Genomic DNA, 7,756 nt, shown 5'->3' on the forward strand with positions numbered 1-7,756 from the left:
CCCACCCCCTTCTCTGGGTCACAAGATGACCTAGACCCTTCAAGGCAGAGTGCGGACTCTACATGAGCATGCGCCATGCCGAGTTTCCGGACGAACACAGCCAAGTCCTGTTTGTCCTGTCATACATGAAAGGAGGGACTGCCGGACCGTGGGCCACCCAATGCATCAACACCCTCCTTGCCCCAGGAGCCCCAGCCATTTCCTTTGATGGCTTTGCAGAGGAACTCAATTCTATGTTTGCAGACCCAAACCGACAAGCCACAGCCTGTCAAAAGCTTGCCTCACTCTGACAAGGGAATGAGTCGGTAGATAAACTGATCCAGCAGTTTGAGCTGCACGGCCCAGTGTCACGAATGGGAGATGTTGCTCTGGTGGACCGATTTGAGCACGCCCTTCACCCACACCTTCGCAAAAACATCTATCGCCTCCGGCCCATGCCCACAACATGGGCAGAATGGAAGCGTGAAGCCTCCCTCCTTGACAATCAGTGGCGACGATTCCAAGCCACCCAAGCTCAAGCCCGCCCCCTGGCTGTCAAGCCATCCCCATTCCACTCCCGACCTCCTCCCGGACCCGTTCCCCTCCCGCTGCATCCACACCCTCAGCCCCAGCCCCGAAAGTCGGCCCCCAACCCATGGACCTGGACCGCATCTGCCCCCCCAGGACTGAGCAGAGGCGCATTGGACCCTGCTATAACTGTAATCGGCTAGGGCACATAGCCTGAGACTGCCTGAGGCCGAGACCCTATCAGGCCCGGGCCACACTGCAAGGGGAGGCCCCTAGGGAGATGACCTGCCTGGCCCCGGAAGACCTCCGGGCGATTGCAGACCTGCTAAGGGACCGCCCCCTCACCCAGGAGCTGGACCGTGCAGAGGAGGAAGCGGGGGAGGAGAGACCTGCTGAGGATTTTCAGGAGGATGACCGGTGAGGGATGTGCCCCGGTCATCCCCCAGCGTCACTGTACCTGCATGTAGATACCATGGCAATTCCAGGACTACAGCACAACCTAAGTTACACTGAGTGATTGCTAAGAAAAAAAGAGCCACACCCACAAAACCCCGCAGAGAGAACCCACAATGCGCCTTGGCTGAGGTTGCCGTTCCCCCACCTGCGATCTATGTACTATCCAAACGCCCTCCCCGGTCCCTCAACCTTCTGGTGAAGCTGACTGCAACCACCTCTCTCGCCTCAGTGACCACCTCTGCCCTCCTAGACTCAGGGGCCACAGGGATGTTTGTCAGTCGTGAATTCATCCGGAAGCACGGCCTGGAGACTACCCCCCTACCCCAACCAATCCCGGTCCACAATGTGGATGGCACCCCAAATGAGAATGGATCCATCACAGAGGAGGTGGACGCACTCCTTATGTTTGGTCAACACACGGAGCGAGCTCGCTTTGCAGTGACCAACTTGGGGTGCCAGTCAGTCATTATTGGTCACTCATGGTTGACACACCACAACCCGGAAGTGGACTGGGCCCGACAAAAGGTCATCATGTCCCGCTGCCCACCTGCCTGCCAAAGGCTCAGGGTGGCGCCGATAGCTCCGAAGGAGCCTGACCTCACAGTAGAACCTGGGGATGGACTGTATGCAGCCGTGATTCCCCCAGGATGGGGACACAACCTGAGGGCGACCACCACCCCATCACAGCAGATGGCCCAAAGAGCGCAGGACCCCACCCCAGGGGAAAAGCCTCTCGAGGAGATGGTGCCTGAGTGCTACCGAGACTTCAGGGACGTCTTCTCGAAAGAGGCCTTTGACCAGCTACCACTCTGGAAACCCTGGGACCATGCCATTGACCTCATCCCCGAGGCTAAGCTGCCATGAGGAAAGACCTTCCCACTGTCCCCTGCAGAACAAGGAGAGCTCGATGACTTCCTCAGGGAGAACTTGGCAAATGGGCGGATCCGCCCATCCAAATCCCCCATGGGGGCCCCAGTGTTCTTCGTGAAGAAGAAGGATGGCTCCTTAAGGCTCATCAGCAAACCTGGTATGGACCTCTCAGAGCTCTCAGAGCTCTGTGAGCAAATTGAGTCTTTTGCTGTGCACCCTCTACACATAGAGTCAAGAAAATGAAATATATATATGATTTTGTTCTCATAAGGATGCCAAAGTGCAAAGATAATATGGATATCCATTTTTGGAAATGCATGTAAAGTAGCCATCATCATCACTCGAAAAGCTCTATGAGCTCAGTGGGCTCATAGAGCTCATAGAGCTTTGTGTTTTTTTACTAATGAATGGTCCCCATGTCTCCATGGAATCTGCTGAGTTATCTTGGCACCAGTAGTGCAATGGTAATATGGATATATGTTTCTGTAAATGTGTGGAAAATAGCCATCCTCATCACTCCAAAGGCTCCAAAGGCTCTATGAGCTCTGTGATCTCAGCAGGCTTATAGACCTCATAGACCTTTTGTGTTTACTGATGTATCCATGGAATATGCTGAGATACAGCACTTTGTTTATTGCTATTTGTAAAATTTGAGGAAAACTCCAAAATTCAAAACTTTGCACTTTATCTCATTTCTTGCTCAAAACTCATCCAATTTTGATGATTCTATCTATGTGCATTGGAAAGCACTTAAGTGTGGCAATGTAACCATGCATGTTATGTAGGGTATAAATCAGTTTTGAAAAGTGTCCCAAAAAGAGTAAATTTAAAATACAGCCCAATAAAGCAAACAGAAAGCTGACGTATCCTTCAGATATAATCCATACATCCATACCAAGCCTTTTGAATTGTCAAAATTGGGTGAGTTTTGGGTGAGAAAGGAGATAAAATATATAGTGTAAATTTTTGGATTTTGGAGTTTGCCTTGAAATTTTCAGATAGCAAAAATTTTATGATAGAAAGGTGATTTCAATTTTTTTAAATTATTTCTAAATGTCCTGAAATTTCTCTCCCTAACATTCCCCAAGATTTCTGAATTTTCCCTAATTTTCCCTGATTTTTTAGAAATTTTCCTTTTCTCAATTTTTTTTGAAAGTCCCCCATTTCTCCCTGAATTTTCTGAATTTTCCTTAATTTTCCCTGACTTTTTTCAAGTTTTTAGAAACCCCCCAGTTCCCCCTCATTTTCCTCCCATTTCCCCCTTCACCCCCCCCTCAATTCCCCCCCCCAATTCCCTCTGCAATTCTCCCCCCATCCCCCCCTTCAATTTTCCCCTCATTCCCCCCCCTAATTCCTCCTTAATTTTCTCCTCATTTCCCCCTCATTCTCCCCTCCAAATTTCACCCATTCCCCCCCCCTCATTTCCCCCCTCAATTACCCCCCATTTCCTCCCTCATTTTCCCCCTCATTTTCCCCCCATCCCCCTCTTCAATTGTCCCCTCATTCCCCCCCCCCCCAATTCCTCCTTAATTTTCTCCTCATTTCCCCCTCATTCCCCCCTCCAAATTTCACCTCATTCCCCCCAATTCCCCCCATCCCCCCCTTCAATTTTCCCCTCATTGCCCCCTCCAAATGTCACCCCATTCCCCCCTCCATTTTCCCCTCATTTTCCCCCTCATTCCCCCCCTCATTCCCCCCTCATCCCCCCCTCCAAATTTCCCCATTTCCCCCCTCATTTTCCCCCCATTTCCCCCCTTTAATTTCCCCTCATTCCCCCTCCCAATTCCCCCCTCATTTTCTCCCTCATCCCCCCCCAATTCCCCCCCATTCCCCCCCCTCAATTTTCCCCTCATTTTCCCCCCCTTTCCCCCCTCTTTTCCCCCTCATTTCCCCCCCCATTTTCCCCCACATTTTCCCCCCATTTTCCCCTAAGTAATTTCGGATTAACCCTATTTATAACCCTAAATTCAGTGTATATATCAATTGGGTTGTGTGCCCTTGGTGTGCAGTGCCACATGAGGGGTTGTGAGTTAAGTAGACTGTTGTCCAGTTGACCCTAGGGTAGGAACTTGACTGTGGCCAGTCACATGATACTGTAGTCAAGCTTTTTATTTTTTGAATTTTTGCGAATTAAACATGGGCTCAGGGTGCTCATAGAGCTAATAGTCCTCTGTGGACAAATATATCTATGAGCTCTCAGAGCTTTGAGCTACTTTCCCGAGCTCTCAGAGAGGGGGACCTGCAATTTTCAAAGTTCATAGCTCTGTGAGCTCTGAGAGCTCTATGAGCTCTCATACCTCCTGGTTGGGTTTGCTGATGCTGGTCCAGGACTATCGAAAGCTGAATGAGATCACCGTCAAGAACTCCTACCCCCTCCCCTTAGTTTCCGACATCCTCACCCGCCTCCTGGATGCCAAGTGGTTCTCAGCCCTCGACCTGCAGTGGGGGTTCAACAACATCCGCATCAAGGAGGGAGACGAGTGGAAGGCAGCCTTTGCAACCAACTGAGGGTTGTTTGAGCCAATGGTGATGTTCTTCGGACTGTGCAACTCCCCGGCCACCTTCCAGACCATGATGAACGACATCCTCAGGGATTTCATAGACCGAGGGGTCGTCATCTGCTACATGGACGACATCCTGGTGTTCACACCCACCCTGGAGGAGCACTGGAAGGTCGTCTGGGAGGTCCTATCCACACTGAGGGGCCAGAAGCTGTTCCTCAAACTGGAGAAATGCAAGTTTGAGCAGCGGAAGATCAACTACCTGGGCCTCGTCATCTCAGAGAACCATGTTGCCATGGACCCAGTGAAGGTTCAGGGAGTGACTGACTGGCCAGCACCCATGAAGGTCAAAGAGGTCCAGTCTTTCCTGGGGTTTGTCAACTTCTACCGCCACTTCATCCAGGACTTCTCCGAGAAGGCCCGGCCCCTTCACACACTCACCCGGAAGTCGAAGCAGTGGACCTGGGGGAGGAAGGAACAGGAAGCATTTGACGGGCTGAAGGAGGCTGTCACCTCAGCACCGGTCCTCACCTTCCCATCGGACTCAGGTCAGTTCCAACTGGAGTGTGATGCCTCCAACTTCGCAACAGGGGCGGTACTCTCCCAGCTCCAGACAGATGGGGAATTCCACCCGGTGGCGTTCATGTCAAAGGGCTTCTCAGATGCAGAGAGGAACTACAAAATCTATGACACGGAGATGCTTGCCATAGTCCAAGCCCTGGAAGAGTGGCGCCATTTCCTTGAAGGCACCCCTGAGAGGTTTGACATATACACCGACCACAGAAACCTCTCCTACTTCTGCTCAGCCCAGAGGCTAAACCGGCGTCAGGCACCGTGGTCCCTCTACCTCTCCCGCTTCCACTTCCTGCTAGTCCATAAACCAGGGAAACTCATGGGGAAGCCCGATGCCCTCTCACGTCGGCCGGACCACCTGAAAGGGAAGGACGACAACATGGACATGACCCTCCTACACCCGGGCTGGTTTGAAGTCAGAGCTATGGAGGGGGTCACAGTGGAGGGAGAAGAGGCAGGCATCCTGGACAGGATACGCAGGGGGAAGGAGCATGATGAGGGAGTGGTAAAGGCAATGAGAGAGCTGGAAAGGGGGACCCTACACTCGGATGAATGGGAGAAGGAAGGGGAACTGATCCTCCACCGGGGCCGGGTGTACGTCCCGAAAGACCCACAGCTCCGCCATGACCTGGTACAACTCCACCATGACTCAGTGACAACAGGCCACCCTGGGCGGTGGAAGACTGTGGAGCTCGTCTCCCAAAACTACTGGTGGCCCCGGATGGCACAGTATGTTGCACAGTACGTCTCAGGGTGTGACACCTGCAACAGAGTGAAGACGTTCCCATCTCGGAAAGTCGGGAAGCTCATCCTGAACAAGGTCCCCGCCCGCAGGTGGCAGGTGATTTCAGTAGACACCATTGGGGAACTCCCAGACTCCAAGGGGTACAACGCAATCCTGGTAGTGGTAGACCGACTTTCCAAGCGCATTCACGCAATCCCCACAGTCACTACGGTAGACTCAGCAGGCGTGGCCCGCCTCTTCCTTGAACACGTCTGGAGGCATCATGGCCTCCCAGAGGAAGTGCTCAGCGACCAAGGCAGCGCATTTGTCTCCCACTTCTCCAGGGAGCTAGCAGACCTCTTAGGGATCAAACTCGCCCCTTCAACAGCCTACCACCCACAGACTGATGGCCAGATGGAGCGTGTCAACCAGGAAATAGAAACCTACCTCCGGGTGTTTGTCAACCACAGGCAAGATGACTGGGCTGACTGGCTGCCGCTTGCCGAGTTCGCCTATAACAACTGCATCCACTCTTCCACCCACCGCACCCCCTTTGAGCTTGACTCCAGGCAACACCCACGCATGGGGACTGAACTGACCTGCATGTCTGAAGTCGAAGGGGCTGATGACTTTGCCTCTCAGATGATGAAGATGCAAGAGGAGGCAAAGGCAGCACTGGAGCACGCAGCAGAAGAGATGGCACGGTACTATGACAGGAACCGGAAGGCAGCACCAGTCTACCAAGTTGGGGACAAAGTCTGGCTCAACACTCAAAACTACATGACGGACCGACCAACCAAGAAGCTTGACCACAGATGGATCGGCCCCTTCCAGATCGTCAAGGTGGTATCCCCAGCAGCAGTAAAGCTACAGCTTACGGCCCATCAAAGAGGAATTCACCCGGTAGTCTCGGTCTCAAACACCCGCCCCTACGCCCCAGACAGAATCTCTGAACGCCATGCAGACCCGCTCCCTGGCCCGGACATCGTGAATGGAGAAGAGGAGTATGAAGTGGAGAAAATCCTGGATTCCAGGTACCAGTATGGACGGCTCTGGTACTTTGTCAAATTCTCTGGCTGGCCAAACTCAGAAAATGAATGGCTCCCCAGAGAGAACCTGGAGAACTCCCCAGACCTCCTGAAAGAATTCCACCAGGCCCACCCGGAAGCCCCCAGACCAAGGAGGATAAAGGAAACCCCCCAACCACGGACCACAGCCACTTCGAGGCGAAGTGGCATAGAGGGGGGGTGATGTCAGGGATCGGCCCCTGACCCCGCTGTCAGGGCACCCAACCACACCCCAGAACCACCTTCCCAGACCTCCCCATCCCTACATATCCCTCACAACTTCAGCCCACATGCGAGCCTGCAGGAAAAGTCACATGGGTCAAGGCAAGCAACTCGCCTTAACCCATGTGACACCTTTTCCGAGTCACGGGAACATGCTCGGCTTCTACCTGGAGTCACGTTAGGAACTGTACAGTACACTTCCCTTTTATAGTAGCCAAGCGGGGAATAGGGAAACTTACCCTTCTTCTAACTCAATCCCCGCTTAGGCAAGTTGTAGTTACTGTCTGTAATACATGACAACTCAATCCCCACTTAGTCTCTTCAGTGAGTTCGAGGAGCTGAGGACAGGGTCTAGCGCCCAACCACCCGGAACACTGCGCACACCCAGGCCTGAGGTCGGGCTGTCCCTGATCGAGGACCGAGCCCTGACAAGAATGAGGTCACCAATGCAATGGACTTAAGCCAAGGTGGAGTCAAAGTCCGAGGTCAGAACTATGATGGAATCTCGGAGCGAAGGTACAGATGGTGTCCAAGTACAAGGTATGGGACTGCGGTGGAAGGTCATAACTTGGTGGAGGTTTGACAGAAGAGTGATGGAAGGAGAGGAGTGAGGGGAGGAACGAGAAGGGGAGGTAAGAGGAGCAATGAGGTCAGGTCTGAAGGTGAATATCGGAGCGGACAGAGGTAGGGTAGGAGAGGGATGGACAGGGAGTGAGAGGTGGAGTGTGGAGTGAGGTGTGATGTTCGGTCTGAAGGTAGATGTTGGAGCGGATGGAGATAGGGTAGGACTCTGGAGGTGATGAAGATGAGGGTCTGGGAGTCGGATTGGGATCGGG

This window comes from Cantharellus anzutake (assembly GCF_015039405.1).
Source record: "Cantharellus anzutake strain C23 chromosome Unknown EI90scaffold_120, whole genome shotgun sequence".
NCBI lineage: Eukaryota > Fungi > Basidiomycota > Agaricomycetes > Cantharellales > Hydnaceae > Cantharellus > Cantharellus anzutake.